The 23,919-nt window shown below is 45.1% G+C and overlaps 17 non-coding genes across 17 annotated transcripts; all 17 read left to right on the forward strand.

Moving 5' to 3' along the window:
* Nucleotides 1–6,645: 6,645 nt before the first annotated feature.
* LOC130395396 (5S ribosomal RNA) lies at nucleotides 6,646–6,763 on the forward strand. Its single transcript, XR_008898456.1, has one exon. It is a non-coding gene; the product is annotated as a 5S ribosomal RNA (ribosomal RNA).
* Nucleotides 6,764–7,292: 529 nt separating this feature from the next.
* LOC130394204 (5S ribosomal RNA) lies at nucleotides 7,293–7,411 on the forward strand. The gene has a single exon (XR_008897386.1). It is a non-coding gene; the product is annotated as a 5S ribosomal RNA (ribosomal RNA).
* Nucleotides 7,412–7,922: 511 nt separating this feature from the next.
* On the forward strand, nucleotides 7,923–8,041 carry LOC130401014 (5S ribosomal RNA). Its single transcript, XR_008903477.1, has one exon. It is a non-coding gene; the product is annotated as a 5S ribosomal RNA (ribosomal RNA).
* A 523-nt stretch (nucleotides 8,042–8,564) lies between these two features.
* Nucleotides 8,565–8,683, forward strand: LOC130394314 (5S ribosomal RNA). Its single transcript, XR_008897485.1, has one exon. It is a non-coding gene; the product is annotated as a 5S ribosomal RNA (ribosomal RNA).
* A 528-nt stretch (nucleotides 8,684–9,211) lies between these two features.
* LOC130394929 (5S ribosomal RNA) lies at nucleotides 9,212–9,330 on the forward strand. Its single transcript, XR_008898040.1, has one exon. It is a non-coding gene; the product is annotated as a 5S ribosomal RNA (ribosomal RNA).
* Nucleotides 9,331–13,628: 4,298 nt separating this feature from the next.
* On the forward strand, nucleotides 13,629–13,748 carry LOC130395259 (5S ribosomal RNA). Its single transcript, XR_008898336.1, has one exon. It is a non-coding gene; the product is annotated as a 5S ribosomal RNA (ribosomal RNA).
* A 655-nt stretch (nucleotides 13,749–14,403) lies between these two features.
* On the forward strand, nucleotides 14,404–14,522 carry LOC130394223 (5S ribosomal RNA). Its single transcript, XR_008897403.1, has one exon. It is a non-coding gene; the product is annotated as a 5S ribosomal RNA (ribosomal RNA).
* Nucleotides 14,523–15,051: 529 nt separating this feature from the next.
* Nucleotides 15,052–15,170, forward strand: LOC130397848 (5S ribosomal RNA). Its single transcript, XR_008900432.1, has one exon. It is a non-coding gene; the product is annotated as a 5S ribosomal RNA (ribosomal RNA).
* Nucleotides 15,171–15,689: 519 nt separating this feature from the next.
* On the forward strand, nucleotides 15,690–15,809 carry LOC130395290 (5S ribosomal RNA). Its single transcript, XR_008898363.1, has one exon. It is a non-coding gene; the product is annotated as a 5S ribosomal RNA (ribosomal RNA).
* A 655-nt stretch (nucleotides 15,810–16,464) lies between these two features.
* On the forward strand, nucleotides 16,465–16,583 carry LOC130401085 (5S ribosomal RNA). The gene has a single exon (XR_008903545.1). It is a non-coding gene; the product is annotated as a 5S ribosomal RNA (ribosomal RNA).
* Nucleotides 16,584–17,105: 522 nt separating this feature from the next.
* Nucleotides 17,106–17,224, forward strand: LOC130395825 (5S ribosomal RNA). Its single transcript, XR_008898834.1, has one exon. It is a non-coding gene; the product is annotated as a 5S ribosomal RNA (ribosomal RNA).
* Nucleotides 17,225–17,743: 519 nt separating this feature from the next.
* On the forward strand, nucleotides 17,744–17,863 carry LOC130394162 (5S ribosomal RNA). The gene has a single exon (XR_008897347.1). It is a non-coding gene; the product is annotated as a 5S ribosomal RNA (ribosomal RNA).
* Nucleotides 17,864–18,527: 664 nt separating this feature from the next.
* On the forward strand, nucleotides 18,528–18,646 carry LOC130394118 (5S ribosomal RNA). The gene has a single exon (XR_008897307.1). It is a non-coding gene; the product is annotated as a 5S ribosomal RNA (ribosomal RNA).
* Nucleotides 18,647–19,175: 529 nt separating this feature from the next.
* Nucleotides 19,176–19,294, forward strand: LOC130394304 (5S ribosomal RNA). Its single transcript, XR_008897476.1, has one exon. It is a non-coding gene; the product is annotated as a 5S ribosomal RNA (ribosomal RNA).
* Nucleotides 19,295–19,813: 519 nt separating this feature from the next.
* LOC130394950 (5S ribosomal RNA) lies at nucleotides 19,814–19,932 on the forward strand. The gene has a single exon (XR_008898059.1). It is a non-coding gene; the product is annotated as a 5S ribosomal RNA (ribosomal RNA).
* A 519-nt stretch (nucleotides 19,933–20,451) lies between these two features.
* Nucleotides 20,452–20,570, forward strand: LOC130394500 (5S ribosomal RNA). Its single transcript, XR_008897652.1, has one exon. It is a non-coding gene; the product is annotated as a 5S ribosomal RNA (ribosomal RNA).
* Nucleotides 20,571–21,098: 528 nt separating this feature from the next.
* LOC130395069 (5S ribosomal RNA) lies at nucleotides 21,099–21,217 on the forward strand. Its single transcript, XR_008898167.1, has one exon. It is a non-coding gene; the product is annotated as a 5S ribosomal RNA (ribosomal RNA).
* Nucleotides 21,218–23,919: the final 2,702 nt, after the last annotated feature.

The raw sequence follows: 23,919 nt of genomic DNA on the forward strand, positions 1-23,919 counted from the left end.
TAAAAGTGTAACGTCGAGCCTCAGCAGCTTTCTCACTCCTTATGTGCTACTGTATAAAACCTGGTTTTGCGCCTGCAATAATTGCTTACGGCCATACCACCCTGACGCCCCCTACAGTGTCGGAGTACGTAGTGTTTTTGAACAGCCGCATGGTGAATTGTTTGTTCTGGTGGAGAGAGTTTTGTTGGAGTATTGCTATCTGGTCTTACAACCTAGGTATTTTGTGTTTTTTTTCGTCCCCCGCAGTCATAGACTGTTGGGGGATCGCCCTGAGTTTATATTTATATATTTTTCCAGTATTTTTTTGTTCCTTGTGCTACTGTGGAGGCGAGAACGATCCGGGGCTTAGCTTCGGCGAAGCCACCGGGTGAAATGAGGGCCGGCGGGCGGCGAGCTGGAGGGACGGAGAATGGTGCAGGACGTGAGGTGGAGGAGGACGGAATGAAAAAGGGAGAAGTTGGCGGGTTGCGAGGAGGAAGGAGTGCTGCGGAGGAGTCGGGAGGAGAAAGGAGAGAAGGAGGGAGCGGGGGAGATGGAAACGGCAAGACGGCTGGAGGCGGGCAAGAGCAGGTGGCTGGTGGAGAAACAGCGGACGGGTTAAAAAAGACAGAGCGCAAGTATGAGAGGAGGCTCACGGTTTGCGTGGAGCAGTGCGGGGATGTTATACCCATTGGAGAACTAATGAAGGCTATGGCGGTTGTGTGCGGAGAGATAAGGGCTTGTAGGGTGCTGGCCCTCGGGAAGCTGGAGGTGACGGTGTGTGGAGAGAGGGGGAAGGACCGTCTACTGGACGGCTTTAAGGTACACAATACAAGGATAATTGCCAGAGAACTATGCAATGACGAGCTGGTGGTTTCCTTTCTCACCCTGCCAGCATACATATCGGACGAGGAAATCCTGGAGAGACTAAGAGGGTGGGGAGTCCGGGCGATTTCGTCCATTAAGAGGAGGATGTGGCCGGGCACCAACATAGCGGACGGAACAAGGATTGTACGGGTGAAATTTAATGAGCTCGTGCAATCCTTGCCGTATTCCACTAGATTCAACACGGCCACGGGTGTTGAATACTTTAGAGTTATCCACGACCGACAGATGAAGGTATGTAGGAACTGTATGCAGCCTGGCCATATCCTGCGCGAGTGCCCGGATTTCACCTGCCACAATTGCGGATGCCAGGGCCACTACGCCCGGGAGTGTGCCACAGGGGTGGTAAAGTGTCTGACGTGCCGGAGGAGGGAGAGGGACTGCATATGCCCGGTGGCGGTGGAGGCGGAGGGGGACGGCGGCGAGCTGGATGGTGGCGCACCGGGGGCGCAGGACGACGGTGGTGGTGAGGACGAGGAGGAGGGCATGGGCGCGAGCATGGACCGGGACGGTGCCTCTGGGGGGGAGGAATTCCCCACGTTGCTGGAGGAGGAGCTCACCTCGGGCCAGCCTGCGGACCCGGACCTGAGGGGAGAGCTGAGCGAGGGCCTGCCGCGGCGGCAGGGAGACAGGAGCGTGAGAGGCAGAGGTGAAAAACAGGAAGGGGTAAGAATGTTTGGGGATGGAACGGGGCTAACTGCACTTAAAATGACTTGGGGCAATGAGGAGGTGGGGGAGAGTGGGGATTTTGTTGTTGAAACTGTGAGGGAGGGGAGCTCGGGGAGTGACATGGACTTGGAGGAGCTAAGGGAGGCTAAAAAAAGGCTGTCTGCAAGGCAAAAAACGGACGGGAGTGGGAAGAAGAATAAGAATTGTTAATTTTTTTGATGAAGGTTATTGTGCTAGCTGGCTCTTTTTCGTTGGTTTTTCCTTATTTTATTTTTTATTATTTATGGCTTTGGTTATTTTTTCCCTGAATGCGAACGGTATGAGAACTGAATATAAAAGAAATGCCATATTGGACATAAGAGCTGATATTTTGTGTTTACAGGAAACTAGGTGGGATGACAACCTACTGAATAGGAGTAGAAAGCAGTGGAAAGGCCAGATTTATTTTTCTGAAGGGACTCCCAGGGCCAGGGGAGTGGCAATATGTTTTAATAGTGCTAAAATAACGGGGATTAATTTAGTTCATAGAGATTTAGAGGGGAGGTTGTTAGTTGTTGATTGTGTTTATGAGGGGAGGGAACTTAGAATAATTAATTTACATGCACCCAATGGGGAGAAGGAGAGGAGGTTTTTTTTGGCTGGTTTAAATGTGTGGTGCAACCCTAACTGTATGATTGTGGGGGATTTTAATGTTATTTTGACTCGGTCTGATTTATCGAGTAACAATACGTTTAAAGGGGACAGCACTAGGCAAACCCTTAGGGACTTGATGGAGAACTATCAATTGGTAGACATATGGAGAGTCCTACACCCGTGGGAAAAGGTTTTTTCAAGGAGGCAACTTGTTGCTAATACTCTGAAACAGAGTAGGATTGACTTTGTGTTGGTACAAAGTGGTAATGTTAAATTAATTAAGAGTGTGGAATACATCAATAATACCTGGAGTGACCACGCGGGGATTAGGTTAGAGGTGGGAGGGAGGGGAGGGAGTGTCAACCAGAGGCCTTGGTGCTTTAATGCCAGCTTTTTGGGAGATGCTGTGTTTATGAAGAGCATGGGTTTTTTTTTGAAGAGAACGATGGATGAATGGAATGATGATGCGAATATGAGTGTGTGGTGGGAGAGTGTGAAAATAAGAATTAAAAACAAATGTGTCAGGTATGGTATAGAAAAAAGGAAAAGGGAAAATGCAGAGGAGGTTCATTTGAGAAAACAACTAAATGAGGAAATTAAACTGTTAGATGAGGAGGGTAATATATGTACGGAAAAATATGTGGATTTAAAAGAAAAATTGAGTGCCTTAGAGGTAGCGAAGTGTAGAGGGGCTGCTATTAGAAGCAGGATACAATATATGTACGAAGGGGAAAGGAGCACAGCCTTTTTCCTGGGTTTGGAAAAACAAAAACAAAATAAAACGGAGATAAAGGAGGTATTAGATAATGGTGGTCAAATAATAACTGATAAGGAAGAGATATTAAAAGTAGTTAGGGATTATTATGAGTGTTTATTTAAAAAAGATGCATGTGATGAGGATAGTGTGGGAGAGGCCTTAGAGGCACTGGAGAGGACTTTAAGTAGGGAGGATAGTGCTTGGTGCGATTGTGAATTTTCTGTGCAAGAGATTTATAGTGCTATTGATGGACTAAACAAGAATAAGAGCCCGGGGAGTGATGGTCTGACAGCCGAGTTTTACGTCGGCTTTAAGGGAATTCTGGCTCCGGTGGTGGAAAAACTCTGCAAGTATGTGGAGAAAACAGGCTGGCTCCCGGAGAGTATGGGATTAGGCATAATTACGATTTTTTATAAAAATAAGGGTGATAACAAAAATCTCGATAACTATAGGCCAATCAGTCTACTCAACACTGACTATAAAATTATTGCCAAGATACTTGCGAATAGAATGAGGGAGGTAATAGGCTCAGTAATAGGTCCAACTCAAGCGTATAGCATTCCGGGGAGGGACATTGGGGATTCGATATTAACAATAAAACAGGTAGTTAGAGATATGGAAGGGGAGGGAGGATTGTGGCTGGGGATTGATTTAAACAAAGCGTTTGATAGGGTGGATCAGGATTTCTTGGGGAGGGTACTGGAGAAACTTGGATTTGGGACTAAATTAAGGGGGTGGGTGGGATTGCTCTATGGGGGGGCTAAGAGTAAAATTAAGTGTAACGGTGCTCTGACTGACTCTTTCGATGTCAAGAGGTCAGTGAGGCAGGGCTGCCCAATGTCAGCACTGCTCTATAGCATGGTGGCGGAGCCGTTGGCGGCTTTAATTTTGAATGACAAAAGAGTGTGTGGAATAGGTAAGGGAAAAATTAGTTTAATGCAGTATGCGGATGATATTAATGCAATGGTAAAAAGTGAGAGTGATGTGGATATAGTGTTGAAACATATAGAAACGTATGAGAGAGCTTCAGGAGCAAAAATTAATATGGAGAAATCTGAAATAATGGGGATGGGTAGGAACAAAGACCTAGATAACAAATGGGGATTCAAAGTAGTGGAGAATCAAAGAAAAGTGCTCGGAGTGTATGTTGGTAGTGATGAGAATGAATGCGATGATTTGACGTGGAAGGATGTTATTGGGCGTATGCAAAAGACCCTGAGTATGTGGAGGGCTAGGGGTCTGCTGTTGAGGGGAAGGGTGGCCGTCACCAATGCTCTAGTGTTGTCGCAGGTGAATCATGCCTTGAGCACTTGTGCGCTTCCGACTTGGGCTGAGCAGAAGATTGCTAAAGTCGTTAGAGACTTTATTTGGAGAAGCAAAGCAGCCAGTATAGCGCATAGAACGCTGATAAGGGTCAATGATCAGGGTGGGCTAGGATTGATGGACGTACTCGCAAAAAGAACTGCGTTACGAACTAAATTGATAGGCAAATTTAGGGATGCAAGTCGGGAGGCGGCCTGGAAGGGCCACTTCAGCCAGTGGCTGAGCACATTTGGTCTCTTAAGTAATGACAATTTGTTGCAGACGCAGAACGCAGCGGCATACGCACATCTGCCGCGGTTCTTCCAGGAGGTGCTCAACGCGTGGTTCCTGCTGTTTGATAAGACTACACTCGTATGTGAGTCAAGAGCGTCTGTGATGAGGCTGCCGTTCCTCTCCAGCCCATATTTTAAACAGGGGGGCGGAGGGGTCATCAAGAGCGTGGCTCTTGAGAGGGCGGGGCTGAAGCGGGTGGGAGATCTAGTGGACAGGGGAGGGAGATGGGATAAAGAAAGAGTGATTAGGATAATGAGAGAGAAGGGGATAACATATAGGAGGGGAGTGATTGTGAAAGTGTTGGAGAGAGTGGAAGAGTGTGTGATGAGTGAATGGGGGGACGGGTTTAGAAATAAGGGGAGGGTTGGGCAGGATGATGGGGTGGGAATCTTCCTGTGCCTGGGGGGGGAGACACACGCCATTACTGATGTCAAGACAAAGATTTGGTATAAGCATGCATTGACACATAGAGTGCAAAAACCCACATGTGAGAGTAAATGGGCAGACACATATCCGGACATTACACCCAACATTTTGTGGAAGTACATTAACATACCGCACACACCGCATGCAATATTTGATCTTGATTTCAAGATAAGGCACAGGAGGATTTTCACATGCATCATCCTGCACCAAATGCACAGGGGAGTGTATGGGAGGACGTGTATGGTGTGTGAAAGTGGGGATGAAGACGTGAATCACATTTTTGTGTATTGTTGCGAGCTAGTGGAATTCTGGGGAAAAATCAAGGGGCTGCTGGGAGGGTGCAGTGTGGGAGACTGCTGGGTGGAACGGGGGTGGGAATTGTCTGTACTCTTGGGAGTGAGTAGGAAATATAGAAATTGGAAAATGATCAATATGATCTTTGGATTTGCAAGGAGGGCGATTTTTAACAGGCGCAATTTTGCACTGTATGAAAGGAGAAAGTTGGATGCATGGAGGCTGTTTGTGAATGAATGGAAAAGACACTTACGAATGCTGTATGTTGTGGACGAGGCTTTGTTTGTGAGTATGTTTGTAGAGAGTGCGGGAGTATGTGGTGTGAATGAGAATGGAATTGTATGGATGACTGAGCAGGGCACCGTTTGGGGTTGATTTGGGTGGTTTAAAGGGGGTGGCATAATTTTGGAGGTGGGAGAGCGAGGGAGCTTTGTGTGGGATTTTGGTTTTGTGTGTTTTTTTCGAATGAGGGGTGGTTTAATTTTGTGGGTAAATGTTCGAGGCTAAAAATTCTGGGTTTGGGCTGATCGGTTTGTGCTTTGGGACTGAGGGGCGGTTTAATTTCGAGGGTAAGTGTATTTGGGAAAAGATACTGTTTTTGCTGTGTGGTTCTTATTTTTAATTTAAAAGAGAAAGTGTGTTTAGTTAAGTGTTTGTGCGGTTTGTGGTTTAATTTGTGGGCAGTTTTTCATTTACTTTTATTTGATATATGTATAAATGAATGCGTAATTGTATAAAATTGAATATATTTTTGATAATAAAAAAGAAAAAAAAAAAAAAACACGCCCGATCTCGTCTGATCTCGGAAGCTAAGCAGGGTCGGGCCTGGTTAGTACTTGGATGGGAGACCGCCTGGGAATACCAGGTGCTGTAAGCAATTCCTTTTTCAACTCGAGCTCATTGACTCCGTGGCCTACCGTGGCGTACCGTGACCTGATGTTTACTGCCAACCGCTTTGGAGGATTTAAGCAACATACAAAAACTGACAACGTCTCTCAAAACTATTTTTGTGAAACATGAGGACAGTATAGTGATACTGCCAGCAGGGAGCACCAGAGAGCTGAACCGACAGTTGTACATTTCTTAAACTTTCACCAACACAAACACGCACGCTCACTTCAGATCATGGGAGGACGTCAAAAAATCACCACCCATTCTCTGACACTTTAACCGTTAACCTTGGTTCAAACATTTAACATCACACGCACACGCAGTGTATTTCAGATAATTAATGAATTCAGATGTCACAATGATCGTTTACATGGATAAGGAGTCCTACTGAATCAATTACTGCCGTTTATATCTAACTAATGATTGTTTTTGTAAAAGTGTAACGTCAAGCCTCAGCAGCTTTCTCACTCCTTATCTGCTACTGTATAAAACCTGGTTTTGCACCTGTTCTAATTGCTTACGGCCAAACCACCCTGAACACGCCGATCTCGTCTGATCTTGGAAGCTAAGCAGGGTCGGGCCTGGTTAGTACTTGGATGGGAGACCGCCTGGGAATACCAGGTGCTGTAAGCTTTTTCTTTTTCAACTCGAGCTCATTGCTTCCGTGGCCTACCGTGGCGTACCGTGACCTGATGTTTACTGCCAACCGCTTTGGAGGATTTAAGCAACATACAAAAACTGACAACGTCTCTCAAAACTATTTTTGTGAAACATGAGGACAGTATAGTGATACTGCCAGCAGGGAGCACCAGAGAGCTGAAACGACAGTTGTACATTTCTTAAACTTTCACCAACACAAACACGCACGCTCACTTCAGATCATGGGAGGACGTCAAAAAATCGCCACCCATTCTCTGACACTTTAACCGTTAACCTTGGTTCAAACATTTAACATCACACGCACACGCAGTGTATTTCAGATAATTAATGAATTCAGATGTCACAATGATCGTTTACATGGATAAGGAGTCCTACTGAATCAATTACTGCCGTTTACATCTAACTAATGATTGTTTTTGTAAAAGTGTAACGTCGAGCCTCAGCAGCTTTCTCACTCCTTATGTGCTACTGTATAAAACCTGGTTTTGCGCCTGCACTAATTGCTTACGGCCATACCACCCTGAACACGCCCGATCTCGTCTGATTTTGGAAGCTAAGCAGGGTCGGGCCTGGTTAGTACTTGGATGGGAGACCGCCTGGGAATACCAGGTGCTGTAAGCAATTCCTTTTTCAACTCGAGCTCATTGACTCCGTGGCCTACCGTGGCGTACCGTGACCTGATGTTTACTGCCAACCGCTTTGGAGGATTTAAGCAACATACAAAAACTGACAACGTCTCTCAAAACTATTTTTGTGAAACATGAGGACAGTATAGTGATACTGCCAGCAGGGAGCACCAGAGAGCTGAACCGACAGTTGTACATTTCTTAAACTTTCACCAACACAAACACGCACGCTCACTTCAGATCATGGGAGGACGTCAAAAAATCACCACCCATTCTCTGACACTTTAACCGTTAACCTTGGTTCAAACATTTAACATCACACGCATAATTAATGAATTCAGATGTCACAATGATCGTTTACATGGATAAGGAGTCCTACTGAATCAATTACTGCCGTTTATATCTAACTAATGATTGTTTTTGTAAAAGTGTAACGTCAAGCCTCAGCAGCTTTCTCACTCCTTATCTGCTACTGTATAAAACCTGGTTTTGCACCTGTACTAATTGCTTACGGCCAAACCACCCTGAACACGCCCGATCTCGTCTGATCTTGGAAGCTAAGCAGGGTCGGGCCTGGTTAGTACTTGGATGGGAGACCGCCTGGGAATACCAGGTGCTGTAAGCTTTTTCTTTTTCAACTCGAGCTCATTGCCTCCGTGGCCTACCGTGGCGTACCGTGACCTGATGTTTACTGCCAACCGCTTTGGAGGATTTAAGCAACATACAAAAACTGACAACGTCTCTCAAAACTATTTTTGTGAAACATGAGGACAGTATAGTGATACTGCCAGCAGGGAGCACCAGAGAGCTGAAACGACAGTTGTACATTTCTTAAACTTTCACCAACACAAACACGCACGCTCACTTCAGATCATGGGAGGACGTCAAAAAATCACCACCCATTCTCTGACACTTTAACCGTTAACCTTGGTTCAAACATTTAACATCACACGCAGTGTATTTCAGATAATTAATGAATTCAGATGTCACAATGATCGTTTAAATGGATAAGGAGTCCTACTGAATCAATTACTGCCGTTTATATCTAACTAATGATTGTTTTTGTAAAAGTGTAACGTCGAGCCTCAGCAGCTTTCTCACTCCTTATGTGCTACTGTATAAAACCTGGTTTTGCGCCTGCACTAATTGCTTACGGCCATACCACCCTGAACACGTCCGATCTAGTCTGATCTCGGAAGCTAAGCAGGGTCGGGCCTGGTTAGTACTTGGATGGGAGACCGCCTGGGAATACCAGGTGCTGTAAGCTTTTTCTTTTTCAACTCGAGCTCATTGACTCCGTGGCCTACCGTGGCGTACCGTGACCTGATGTTTACTGCCAACCGCTTTGGAGGATTTAAGCAACATACAAAAACTGACAACGTCTCTCAAAACTATTTTTGTGAAACATGAGGACAGTATAGTGATACTGCCAGCAGGGAGCACCAGAGATCTGAACCAACAGTTGTACATTTCTTAAACTTTCACCAACACAAACACGCACGCTCACTTCGGATCATGGGAGGACGTCAAAAAATCACCACCCATTCTCTGACACTTTAACCGTTAACCTTGGTTCAAACATTTAACATCACACGCACACGCAGTGTATTTCAGATAATTAATGAATTCAGATGTCACAATGATCGTTTACATGGATAAGGAGTCCTACTGAATCAATTACTGCCGTTTATATCTAACTAATGATTGTTTTTGTAAAAGTGTAACGCAAGCCTCAGCAGCTTTCTCACTCCTTATGTGCTACTGTATAAAACCTGGTTTTGCGCCTGCACTAATTGCTTACGGCCATACCACCCTGAACACGCCCGATCTCGTCTGATCTTGGAAGCTAAGCAGGGTCGGGCCTGGTTAGTACTTGGATGGGAGACCGCCTGGGAATACCAGATGTTGTAAGCTTTTTCTTTTTCAACTCGAGCTCATTGCCTCCGTGGCCTACCGTGGCGTACCATGACCTGATGTTTACTGCCAACCGCTTTGGAGGATTAGAGCAACATACAAAAACTGATAACGTCTCTCAAAACTATTTTTGTGAAACATTAAGACAGTATAGTGATACTGCCAGCAGGGAGCACCAGAGAGCTGAACCGACAGTTGTACATTTCTTAAACTTTCACCAACACAAACACGCACGCTCACTTCAGATCATGGGAGGACGTCAAAAAATCACCACCCATTCTCTGACACTTTAACCGTTAACCTTGGTTCAAACATTTAACATCACACGCACACGCGGTGTATTTCAAGGCAAGGCAAGGCAAGGCAACTTTATTTATATAGCACTTTTCATACACAAGGCAGACTCAAAGTGCTTCACATATAAACATTTTCATACAATAAAATAAAATAATAGATAAGTAAAAGAAAAACATATGCAAAGAAATGGGTAGAATAGAAAAAGGCATTTTAGTATTAAAATAGAAAATAAAGGCAAAGTTAAAAAAGCTTTTTAGAAAGTGCAATGTATTTAAGATTTTAGCAGAAAGCTATAGCAAACATAAAAGTCTTCAGTCTTGTTTTAAAGGTGCTCAGAGTTGGGGCAAGTCTTAAATCCTCTGGGAGTTTATTCCAGCTATTTGTTGCATAGTAACTAAATCCTGCTTTCCCATGTTTTGTGTTTACTCTGGGGATAATTAACAGATTGGTCTCAGAGGATCTTAGTGGTCTAGAAGGCTGATGTAGTGGAAGCATATCAGTTAAGTATTTTGGGCCTAAACCATGTAGGGATTTATAGGTTAGCAACATGATTTTAAAATCAATTCTCTGACCTACAGGAAGCCAATGTAACGATTTCAGAATTGGTGTAATATGATCAAATTTTTTGGTCTTTGTTAGAACTCTAGCAGCAGCATTCTGAACAAGCTGAAGCTTCCTCAGAGTTTGTTTTGGGAGACCTGTGAGGAGACCATTGCAGTAATCAAGCTTACTAGTGATAAAGGCATGTACAAGTTTTTGTAAGTCTTCGGTGGACATGAGCCCTCTAAGTCTTGCTATATTTTTAAGGTGATAATATGCCGATTTTGTAACTGATTTGATGTGACTGTCAAAATGTAAATCTGAATCCATGATAACCCCTAGATTTCTGGCTTTGATTGAGGTTTTCAGGGACAGAGAGTGAAGGTGTTGGGTTACTTTAAGCCTTTCCGTTTTAGAACCAAATACAATTATCTCTGTTTTGTCCTCATTTAGTTGAAGGAAATTTCGGCACATCCATTCCTTCACTTGCTCAATGCACTGGCACAGCAGATCTATGGGCCGATAGTCATTTGGTGATAGCGATACATAGATTTGCGTGTCATCAGCATAGCAATGATGGTCAATATTGTTATTTTGCATGATTTGCCCTAGTGGGAGCATGTAGATGTTGAATAAAGAGGGTCCTAAGATCGAACCTTGTGGGACTCCACATGTCACATTGGTTGATTCTGATACAAAGTCGCCAATGGAAACAAAGTAGTTCCTATTTTGTAGGTAGGACCTGAACCAATTTAAGACAGTGCCTGAAAGCCCCACCCAGTTTTCTAACCTTTCCAGAAGTAATGTATGGTCTACAGTGTCGAATGCAGCACTGAGGTCAAGTAGCATTAGTATTGAGGTTTTGCCAGAGTCTGTGTTAAGACGGATGTCGTTTACAACTTTAATAAGGGCGGTCTCAGTGCTGTGCAGGGGTCGAAATCCTGATTGGAAGGTGTCATAGCAACCAGTTGATGCCAGGAAGTGATTTAGTTGCTGGAGGACAACTTTCTCAATGATTTTACTTATGAAGGGTAGATTTGATATTGGTCTGTAGTTGTTAATAATAGAGGCATCTAGGATCCGCTTTTTTAAAAGGGGTTTAATAACTGCAGTTTTCAAAGCTTTTGGGAACTTGCCTGACTGGAGAGAGTTGTTAACTATCTGCAATATGTCTACTGCTAGGCAGTTGAAAACATTCTTAAAGAGGTTGGTAGGTATAGTATCAAGGCAACAGGTGGATGGCTTTAGTTGTGTCACAGTTTCCACAAGATTTTGAGAGTCTATAACATTAAAGCATGCCATCCTTGCCACGTAATTTTTGCCTGAACAGGGTGGTAGTCCAACATTTTTGTTTGACGTGGAGATATTGATGGCTCGCCTGATACCTTCAATTTTATCAATATAAAAAGCTGCAAACTCATTGCATTTCTGCGTGGAATGGAGATCAGGTGGAATTTCTATTGGGGGTTTGGTCAGTCTGTCAACAGTTGCAAATAGGGTTTTTGCATTATTAGTGTTGGTTTTAATGATATTGGAGAAAAATGTTTCTCTAGCATTTTTTAAGTCTAAATTGTAGGCACGGAGGCTCTCTTTATAGATATCATGGTGAATATGAAGTTTTGTTTTACGCCAGATGCGTTCAACCTTCCTGCATTCCTTTTTCTGTGCTGTTACAGAAGCAGCTTTTCTCCAGGGTGCCTTTTGCTTTCCAGAAATCGTTTTAACCTTATAAGGTGCAATGACATCTATGACTTTCAAAATTTTCAAATTAAAGTTTTCTACAAGATCATCAGCAGAACATGGGTTTAGAGGTGGTAGCAAGGAGATGGCCTTTTTAAAAAGTACATTAGAATCTTCATTGATATACCGTTTTTTGACAGTGTTTGATTTTTTCTGTATGTCGGGAATAAAAGATATGTTAAAGAAAACACAAAAGTGGTCAGACAAGGAAGGATCAGTCACAGAGAGATCAGAAACATTGAGGCCCTTTGTGATAACCAGGTCTAGAGTGTGCCCCTTACAATGAGTAGCCTCTTTCACATGTTGAGACAGTTCAAATGTGTCCAAAATGGTAAAAAGTTTTTTTGCACACTTGTCATTCAAATCATCAGTATGAAAATTGAAGTCACCAGTTATAACTAGACAGTCAAATTCTGTGGAGATGCTAGACAATAATTCTGTGAATTCATCGAAAAAATTTGCAGAATATGTGGGTGGCCTGTAAATAATTAATAGGAGAACTCTGGGGGAGCATTTCAATACAGCACTAAGGTATTCGAACGATGGAAAATCACCAAATAACATCTGTTTCCCCTGAAATACATTTTTAAATATAGCAGCAACCCCTCCACCTCTTTTTCCAGATCTACATGCATCAAAAAAGTTATAGTCGGGAGGAGCTGTCTCTATCAGAACGGTTGCACTGTTATTTTGTTCCAGCCATGTTTCAGTTAAAAACATAAAATCCAGTTTGGAAGTGTTAATAAAATCATTAACTAAAAATGATTTGTTATTAAGAGACCTCACATTAAGTAGAGCCATCCTGATGGTGCTGTTGATAGGCTTTAAGGTTGTTTTTGGTTTGGAGGCAATAGATATGAGATTTGTGAGGTTAGCAGTGTGTCTAAGTTTCCCTTTGTTTACTCTCTTAGTGGTTACAGCATGAATGTGAAAGTTGCCCTGCTTTGACGTAGGCAACCTTGGGTTCAGCAGATTATGAGAAACTTCCTTTATACTGTGTCTACGGCTGAACCCTTTTTTGTCTCAGTAATACTCAGGACTACTATCAGTACGGTGGTGGGGGTGGGGCGCCATCCTCCTGGGTGATAGCAGCCTGCGGCCATGACGTGGCGATGCTATCATTGACACAGATGCAAGTTTGATGCCAGCATATTCCAGTTTCTTAAATTCGGCTGGAAAATCGCAAAGGGAGACATCGGAGACTCTATCCCAGCTGGAGTTGTTGTTGTGGCTATGGGAGAGATGAGGCTGGAGGTCATCGTCGATGGGGGAGTGCAGAGGAGGGGGGTGGCCGTTCCTCGCCAAGCCAGCATCAGCGATGGGGGAGGGCACATTGTTGATGACGTTGGGCGGGCTGTTGTCTCTCTTCAAGGTCTGTGGGCTGTCTGCTATCTGTGTGGCAGATAGTGGCAGAGTAGTTGTGTGGGGGAGGCTGTAGTCTCGCTTCTTCTCAACCTGTGCTCTGATTGTGGCCTGTGCGTCAGACCATGGCAAGATTGTGGCCTGTGCGTAAAGCGAGAAGAGAAGATTGTATTTCAGATAATTAATGAATTCAGATGTCACAATGATCGTTTACATGGATAAGGAGTCCTACTGAATCAATTACTGCCGTTTATATCTAACTAATGATTGTTTTTGTAAAAGTGTAACGTCGAGCCTCAGCAGCTTTCTCACTCCTTATGTGCTACTGTATAAAACCTGGTTTTGCGCCTGCACTAATTGCTTGCGGCCATACCACCCTGAACACGTCCGATCTCGTCAGATCTCGGAAGCTAAGCAGGGTCGGGCCTGGTTAGTACTTGGATGGGAGACCTCCTCAGAAGCCCAGGTTGCTGTAAGTAGTGACGGGTGTCACCAAAAGAAAAAAAAAACATGTCCGATCTCGTCTGATCTCGGAAGCTAAGCAGGGTCGGGCATGGTTAGTACTTGGATGGGAGTCCGCCTGGGAATACCAGGTGCTGTAAGCTTTTTCTTTTTCAACTCGAGCTCATTGACTCCGTGGCCTACCGTGGCGTACCGTGACCTGATGTTTACTGCCAACCGCTTTGGAGGATTTAAGCAACATACAAAAACTGACAACGTCTCTCAAAACTATTTTTGTGAAACATGAGGACAGTATAGTGATACTGCCAGCAGGGAGCACCAGAGAGCTGAACCGACAGTTGTACATTTCTTAAACTTTCACCAACACAAACACGCACGCTCACTTCAGATCATGGGAGGACGTCAAAAAATCACCACCCATTCTCTGACACTTTAACCGTTAACCTTGCTTCAAACATTTAACATCACTTGCACACGCAGTGTATTTCAGATAATTAATGAATTCAGATGTCACAATGATCGTTTACATGGATAAGGAGTCCTACTGAATCAATTACTGCCGTTTATATCTAACTAATGATTGTTTTTGTAAAAGTGTAACGTCGAGCCTCAGCAGCTTTCTCACTCCTTATGTGCTACTGTATAAAACCTGGTTTTGCGCCTGCACTAATTGCTTACGGCCATACCACCCTGAACACGTCCGATCTCGTCTGATCTCGGAAGCTAAGCAGGGTCAGGCCTGGTTAGTACTTGGATGGGAGACCGCCTGGGAATACCAGGTGCTGTAAGCTTTTTCTTTTTCAACTCGAGCTCATTGACTCCGTGGCCTACCGTGGCGTACCGTGACCTGATGTTTACTGCCAACCGCTTTGGAGGATTTAAGCAACATACAAAAACTGACAACGTCTCTCAAAACTATTTTTGTGAAACATGAGGACAGTATAGTGATACTGCCAGCAGGGAGCACCAGAGAGCTGAACCGACAGTTGTACATTTCTTAAACTTTCACCAACACAAACACGCACGCTCACTTCGGATCATGGGAGGACGTCAAAAAATCACCACCCATTCTCTGACACTTTAACCGTTAACCTTGGTTCAAACATTTAACATCACACGCACACGCAGTGTATTTCAGATAATTAATGAATTCAGATGTCACAATGATCGTTTACATGGATAAGGAGTCCTACTGAATCAATTACTGCCGTTTATATCTAACTAATGATTGTTTTTGTAAAAGTGTAACGTCGAGCCCCAGCAGCTTTCTCACTCCTTATGTGCTACTGTATAGAACCTGGTTTTGCGCCTGCACTAATTGCTTACGGCCATACCACCCTGAACACGCCCGATCTCGTCTGATCTCGGAAGCTAAGCAGGGTCGGGCCTGGTTAGTACTTGGATGGGAGACCGCCTGGGAATACCAGGTGCTGTAAGCTTTTTCTTTTTCAACTCGAGCTCATTGACTCCGTGGCGTACCGTGACCTGATGTTTACTGCCAACCGCTTTGGAGGATTTAAGCAACATACAAAAACTGACAACGTCTCTCAAAACTATTTTTGTGAAACATGAGGACAGTATAGTGATACTGCCAGCAGGGAGCACCAGAGAGCTGAAACGACAGTTGTACATTTCTTAAACTTTCACCAACACAAACACGCATGCTCACTTCAGATCATGGGAGGACGTCAAAAAATCACCACCCATTCTCTGACACTTTAACCGTTAACCTTGGTTCAAACATTTAACATCACACGCACACGCAGTGTATTTCAGATAATTAATGAATTCAGATGTCACAATGATCGTTTACATGGATAAGGAGTCCTACTGAATCAATTACTGCCGTTTATATCTAACTAATGATTGTTTTTGTAAAAGTGTAACGTCGAGCCTCAGCAGCTTTCTCACTCCTTATGTGCTACTGTATAAAACCTGGTTTTGCGCCTGCACTAATTGCTTGCGGCCATACCACCCTGAACACGTCCGATCTCGTCAGATCTCGGAAGCTAAGCAGGGTCGGGCCTGATTAGTACTTGGATGGGAGACCTCCTCAGAAGCCCAGGTTGCTGTAAGTTGTGACGGGTGTCACCAAAAGAAAAAAAAAACACGTCCGATCTTGTCTGATCTCGGAAAGTAAGCAGGGTCGGGCCTGGTTAGTACTTGGATGGGAGTCCGCCTGGGAATACCAGGTGCTGTAAGCTTTTTCTTTTTCAACTCGAGCTCATTGACTCCGTGGCCTACCGTGGCGTACCGTGACCTGATGTTTACTGCCAACCGCTTTGGAGGATTTAAGCAACATACAAAAACTGACAACGTCTCTCAAAACTATTTTTGTGAAACATGAGGACAGTATAGTGATACTGCCAGCAGGGAGCACCAGAGAGCTGAACCGACAGTTGTACATTTCTTAAACTTTCACCAACACAAACACGCACGCTCACTTCAGATCATGGGAGGACGTCAAAAAATCACCACCCATTCTCTGACACTTTAACCGTTAACCTTGGTTCAAACATTTAACATCACACGCACACGCAGTGTATTTCAGATAATTAATGAATTCAGATGTCACAATGATCGTTTACATGGATAAGGAGTCCTACTGAATCAATTACTGCCGTTTATATCTAACTAATGATTGTTTTTGTAAAAGTGTAACGTCGAGCCTCAGCAGCTTTCTCACTCCTTATGTGCTACTGTATAAAACCTGGTTTTGCGCCTGTACTAATTGCTTACGGCCATACCACCCTGAACACGCCCGATCTCGTCTGATCTCGGAAGCTAAGCAGGGTCGGGCCTGGTTAGTACTTGGATGGGAGACCGCCTGGGAATACCAGGTGCTGAGAGCTTTTTCTTTTTTCAACTCGAGCTCATTGACTCCGTGGCCTACCGTGGCGTACCGTGACCTGATGTTTACTGCCAACCGCTTTGGAGGATTTAAGCAACATACAAAAACTGACAACGTCTCTCAAAACTATTTTTGTGAAACATGAGGACAGTATAGTGATACTGCCAGCAGGGAGCACCAGAGAGCTGAAACGACAGTTGTACATTTCTTAAACTTTCACCAACACAAACACGCACGCTCACTTCAGATCATGGGAGGACGTCAAAAAATCACCACCCATTCTCTGACACTTTAACCGTTAACCTTGGTTCAAACATTTAACATCACACGCACACGCAGTGTATTTCAGATAATTAATGAATTCAGATGTCACAATGATCGTTTACATGGATAAGGAGTCCTACTGAATCAATTACTGCCGTTTATATCTAACCAATGATTTTTTTTCTAAAAGTGTAACGTCGAGCCTCAGCAGCTTTCTCACTCCTACTGTATAAAACCTGGTTTTGCGCCAGCATTAATTGCTTACGGCCATAACACCCTGAACACGCCCGTTCTCGTCTGATCTCGGAAGCTAAGCAGGGTCGGGCCTGGTTAGTACATGGATGGGAGACCGCCTGGGAATACCAGGTGCTGTAAGATTTTTCTTTTTCAACTCGAGCTCATTGACTCCGTGGCGTACCGTGACCTGATGTTTACTGCCAACCGCTTTGGAGGATTTAAGCAACATACAAAAACTGACAACGTCTCTCAAAACTATTTTTGTGAAACATGAGGACAGTATAGTGATACTGCCAGCAGGGAGCACCAGAGAGCTGAAACGACAGTTGTACATTTCTTAAACTTTCACCAACACAAACACGCACGCTCACTTCAGATCATGGGAGGACGTCAAAAAATCACCACCCATTCTCTGACACTTTAACCGTTAACCTTGGTTCAAACATTTAACATCACACGCACACGCGGTGTATTAAAGATAATTAATGAATTCAGATGTCACAATGATCGTTTACATGGATAAGGAGTCCTACTGAATCAATTACTGCCGTTTATATCTAACTAATGATTGTTTTTGTAAAAGTGTAACGTCGAGCCTCAGCAGCTTTCTCACTCCTTATGTGCTACTGTATAAAACCTGGTTTTGCGCCTGCACTAATTGCTTACGGCCATACCACCCTGAACACGCCCGATCTCGTCTGATCTCGGAAGCTAAGCAGGGTCGGGCCTGGTTAGTACTTGGATGGGAGACCTCCTCAGAAGCCCAGGTTGCTGTAAGTAGTGACGGGTGTCACCAAAAGAAAAAAAAAAAAAAAAAAACACGCCCGATCTCGTCTGATCTCGGTAGCTAAGCAGGGTCGGGCCTGGTTAGTACTTGGATGGGAGACTGCTTGGGAATACCAGGTGCTGTAAGCATCTTCTTTTTCAACTCGAGCTCATTGACTCCGTGGCCTACCGTGGCGTACCGTGACCTGATGTTTACTGCCAACCGCTTTGGAGGATTTAAGCAACATACAAAAACTGACAACGTCTCTCAAAACTATTTTTGTGAAACATGAGGACAGTATAGTGATACTGCCAGCAGGGAGCACCAGAGAGCTGAACCGACAGTTGTACATTTCTTAAACTTTCACCAACACAAACACGCACGCTCACTTCAGATCATGGGAGGACGTCAAAAAATCACCACCCATTCTCTGACACTTTAACCGTTAACCTTGCTTCAAACATTTAACATCACTTGCACACGCAGTGTATTTCAGATAATTAATGAATTCAGATGTCACAATGATCGTTTACATGGATAAGGAGTCCTACTGAATCAATTACTGCCGTTTATATCTAACTAATGATTGTTTTTGTAAAAGTGTAACGTCAAGCCTCAGCAGCTTTCTCACTCCTTATGTGCTACTGTATAAAACCTGGTTTTGCGCCTGCACTAATTGCTTACGGCTATACCACCCTGAACATGCCCGATCTCGTCTGATCTCGAAAGCTAAGCAGGGTCGGGCCTGGTTAGTACTTGGATGGGAGACCGCCTGGGAATACCAGGTGCTGTAAGCAATTCCTTTTTCAACTCGAGCTCATTGACTCCGTGGCCTACCGTGGCGTACCGTGACCTGATGTTTACTGCCAACCGCTTTGGAGGATTTAAGCAACATACAAAAACTGACAACGTCTCTCAAAACTATTTTTGTGAAACATGAGGACAGTATAGTGATACTGCCAGCAGGGAGCACCAGAGAGCTGAACCGACAGTTGTAAATTTCTTAAACTTTCACCAACACAAACACGCACGCTCACTTCAGATCATGGGAGGACGTCAAAAAATCACCACCCATTCTCTGACACTTTAACCGTTAACCTTGGTTCAAACATTTAACATCACACGCACACGCAGTGTATTTCAGATAATTAATGAATTCAGATGTCACAATGATCGTTTACATGGATAAGGAGTCCTACTGAATCAATTACTGCCGTTTATATCTAACTAATGATTGTTTTTGTAAGAGTGTAACGTCGAGCCTCAGCAGCTTTCTCACTCCTTATGTGCTACTGTATAAAACCTGGTTTTGCGCCTGCAATAATTGCTTTCGGCCATACCACCCTGAACACGCGCGATCTCGTCTGATCTCGGAAGCTAAGCAGGGTCGGGCCTGGTAAGTACTTGGATGGGAGACCGCCTGGGAATACCTGGTGCTGTAAGCTTTTTATTTTTCAACTCGAGCTCATTGACTCCGTGGAGTACCGTGACCTGATGTTTACTGCCAACCGCTTTGGAGGATTTAAGCAACATACAAAAACTGACAACGTCTCTCAAAACTGTTTTTGTGAAACATGAGGACAGTATAGTGATACTGCCAGCAGGGAGCACCAGAGAGCTGAACCGACAGCTGTACATTTCTTAAACTTTCACCAACACAAACACGCACGCTCACTTCAGATCATGGGAGGACGTCAAAAAATCACCACCCATTCTCTGACACTTTAACCGTTAACCTTGGTTCAAACATTTAACATCACACGCACACGCAGTGTATTTCAGATAATTAATGAATTCAGATGTCACAATGATCGTTTACATGGATAAGGAGTCCTACTGAATCAATTACTGCCGTTTATATCTAACTAATGATTGTTTTTGTAAGAGTGTAACGTCGAGCCTCAGCAGCTTCCTCACTCCTTATGTGCTACTGTATAAAACCTGGTTTTGCGCCTGCACTAATTGCTTACGGCCATACCACCCTGAACAAGCCCGATATCGTCTGATCTCGGAAGCTAAGCAGGGTCGGGCCTGGTTAGTACTTGGATGGGAGACCGCCTGGGAATACCAGGTGCTGTAAGCTTTTTCTTTTTCAACTCGAGCTCATTGACTCCGTGGCGTACCGTGACCTGATGTTTACTGCCAACCGCTTTGGAGGATTTAAGCAACATACAAAAACTGACAACGTCTATCAAAACTGTTTTTGTGAAACATGAGAACAGTATAGTGATACTGCCAGCAGGGAGCACCAGAGAGCTGAACCGACAGCTGTACATTTCTTAAACTTTCACCAACACAAACACGCACGCTCACTTCAGATCATGGGAGGACGTCAAAAAATCACCACCCATTCTCTGACACTTTAACCGTTAACCTTGCTTCAAACATTTAACATCACTTGCACACGCAGTGTATTTCAGATAATTAATGAATTCAGATGTCACAATGATCGTTTACATGGATAAGGAGTCCTACTGAATCAATTACTGCCGTTTATATCTAACTAATGATTGTTTTTGTAAAAGTGTAACGTCAAGCCTCAGCAGCTTTCTCACTCCTTATGTGCTACTGTATAAAACCTGGTTTTGCGCCTGCAGTAATTGCTTACGTCCATACCACCCTGAACACGCCCGATCTCGTCTGATCTCGGAAGCTAAGCAGGGTCGGGCCTGGTTAGTTCTTGGATGGGAGACCGCCTGGGAATACCAGGTGCTGTAAGCTTTTTCTTTTTCAACTCGAGCTCGTTGCCTCCGTGGCCTACCGTGGCGTACCGTGACCTGATGTTTACTGCCAACCGCTTTGGAGGATTTAAGCAACATACAAAAACTGACAACGTCTCTCAAAACTATTTTTGTGAAACATGAGGACAGTATAGTGATACTGCCAGCAGGGAGCACCAGAGAGCTTAACCGACAGTTGTACATTTCTTAAACTTTCACCAACACAAACACGCACGCTCACTTCAGATCATGGGAGGACGTCAAAAATCACCACCCATTCTCTGACACTTTAACCGTTAACCTTGGTTCAAACATTTAACATCACAAGCACACGCAGTGTATTTCAGATAATTAATGAATTCAGATGTCACAATGATCGTTTACATGGATAAGGAGTCCTACTGAATCAATTACTGCCGTTTATATCTAACTAATGATTGTTTTTGTAAAAGTGTAACGTCAAGCCTCAGCAGCTTGCTCACTCCTCATGTGCTACTGTATAAAACCTGGTTTTGCGCCTGCACTAATTGCTTACGGCCATACCACCCTGAACACGCCCGATTTTGTCTGATCTCGGAAGCTAAGCAGGGTCAGGCCTGGTTAGTACTTGGATGGGAGACCGCCTGGGAATACCAGGTGCTGTAAGCTTTTTCTTTTTCAAGTCGAGCTCATTGACTCCGTGGCCTACCGTGGCGTACCGTGACCTGATGTTTACTGCCAACCGCTTTGGAGGATTTAAGCAACATACAAAAACTGACAACGTCTCTCAAAACTATTTTTGTGAAACATGAGGACAGTATAGTGATACTGCCAGCAGGGAGCACCAGAGAGCTGAACCGACAGTTGTACATTTCTTAAACTTTCACCAACACAAACACGCACGCTCACTTCAGATCATGGGAGGACGTCAAAAAATCACCACCCATTCTCTGACACTTTAACCGTTAACCTTGGTTCAAACATTTAACATCACACGCACACGCAGTGTATTTCAGATAATTAATGAATTCAGATGTCACAATGATCGTTTACATGGATAAGGAGTCCTACTGAATCAATTACTGCCGTTTATATCTAACTAATGATTGTTTTTGTAAGAGTGTAACGTCGAGCCTCAGCAGCTTTCTCACTCCTTATGTGCTACTGTATAAAACCTGGTTTTGCGCCTGCACTAATTGCTTACGGCCATACCACCCTGACGCCCCCTACAGTGTCGGAGTACGTAGTGTTTTTTTGGACAGCCGCATGGTAAATTGTTTGTTCTGGTGGAGAGAATTTTGGAGTGTTGCTATCTGGTCTAACAACCCAGTTATTTTGTGTTTTTTTTCGTCCCCCGCAGTCATAGACTGTTGGGGGATCGCCCTGAGTTATTATACATATACTTTTCCAGTCGTTTTTGTTTGTTTGCAACGGTGGAGGCGAGAATGATCCGGGGCCTAGCTTCGGCGAAGCCACCGGGCGAAATGAGTGCCGGCGGGCAGCGAGCTGGAGGGACGGTGAATGGAGCAGGACTTGAGGTGGAGGAGGACGGAAAAGCTGGCGGGTTGCGAGGAGGAAGGAGTGTTGCGGAGGAGTCGGGAGGAGAAAGGAGAGAAGGAGAGAGCGGGGGAGATGGGAACGGCAAGGCGGCTGGAGGCGGGCAAGAGCAGGTGGCTGGTGGAGAAACAGTGGACGGGATTAAGAAGGTAGAGCGCATGTATGAGAGGAGGCTCACGGTTTGCGTGGAGCAGTGCGGGGACGTTATACCCATAGGAGAATTAATGAAGGCTATGGCGGTCGTGTGCGGAGAAATCAGGGCCTGTAGGGTGCTGGCCCTCGGGAAGCTGGAGGTGACGGTGTGCGGAGAGAGGGGGAAGGACCGTCTGCTCGATGGGTTTAAAATACACAACACTAGGATTATTGCCAGAGAACTATGTAAAGACGAGCTGGTGGTTTCCTTTCTTACCCTGCCAGCATACATTTCTGATGCGGAAATCCTGGATAAACTAAGTGGGTGGGGAGTCCGGGCGCTTTCGTCCATCAAGAGGAGGATGTGGCCGGGCACCAATATTGCCGATGGTACAAGGATTGTACGGGTCAAATTTAATGAGCTCGTGCAATCCTTGCCATATTCCACTAAATTCAATACCGCAACGGGTGTTGAATACTTTAGAGTAATCCACGACCGCCAGATGAAGGTTTGTAGGAGCTGTATGCAGCCGGGCCACATCCTGCGTGAGTGCCATAGGCGGCTGGAGGCGGGCAAGAGCAGGTGGCTGGTGGAGAAACAGTGGACGGGATTAAGAAGGTAGAGCGCATGTATGAGAGGAGGCTCACGGTTTGCGTGGAGCAGTGCGGGGACGTTATACCCATAGGAGAATTAATGAAGGCTATGGCGGTCGTGTGCGGAGAAATCAGGGCCTGTAGGGTGCTGGCCCTCGGGAAGCTGGAGGTGACGGTGTGCGGAGAGAGGGGGAAGGACCGTCTGCTCGATGGGTTTAAAATACACAACACTAGGATTATTGCCAGAGAACTATGTAATGACGAGCTGGTGGTTTCCTTTCTTACCCTGCCAGCATACATTTCTGATGCGGAAATCCTGGATAAACTAAGTGGGTGGGGAGTCCGGGCGCTTTCGTCCATCAAGAGGAGGATGTGGCCGGGCACCAATATTGCCGATGGTACAAGGATTGTACGGGTCAAATTTAATGAGCTCGTGCAATCCTTGCCATATTCCACTAAATTCAATACCGCAACGGGTGTTGAATACTTTAGAGTAATCCACGACCGCCAGATGAAGGTTTGTAGGAGCTGTATGCAGCCGGGCCACATCCTGCGTGAGTGCCCGGATTTTACCTGTCATAATTGCGGATGCCAGGGCCACTACGCTCGGGAGTGTGCCACTGGGGTGGCAAAGTGTCTGACATGCCGGAGGAGAGAGAGAGACTGTATATGCCCGGTGGAGAAGGAGGCGGAGGAGGACGGCGGCGAGCTGGATGGTGACGAACCGGGGGCGCCGGATGACGGTGGTGGTGAGGACGAGCAGGAGGGCATGGGCGCGAGCATGGACCGGGACGGTGCCTCTGGGGGGGAGGAATTCCCCACGTTGCTGGAGGAGGAGCTCACCTCGGGCCAGCCTGCGGACCTGAGGGGAGAGCGGAGCGAGGGCCTGCCGCGGCGGCAGGGAGACAGGAGCGTGAGAGGCAGAGGTGAAAGACGGGAAGGGATAAGAATGTTTGGGGATGGGACGGGGAAAACTGTACTTAAAATGACTTGGGGCAATGATGAGGTGGGTGAGAGTGGGGATTTTGTGGATAATACTATGAGGGAGGGGAGCTCGGGGAGTGATATGGACATGGAGGAGCTAAGGG

The sequence above is a fragment of the Gadus chalcogrammus genome, chromosome 12 (assembly GCF_026213295.1).
Source record: "Gadus chalcogrammus isolate NIFS_2021 chromosome 12, NIFS_Gcha_1.0, whole genome shotgun sequence".
Classification (NCBI taxonomy): Eukaryota; Metazoa; Chordata; class Actinopteri; order Gadiformes; family Gadidae; genus Gadus; species Gadus chalcogrammus.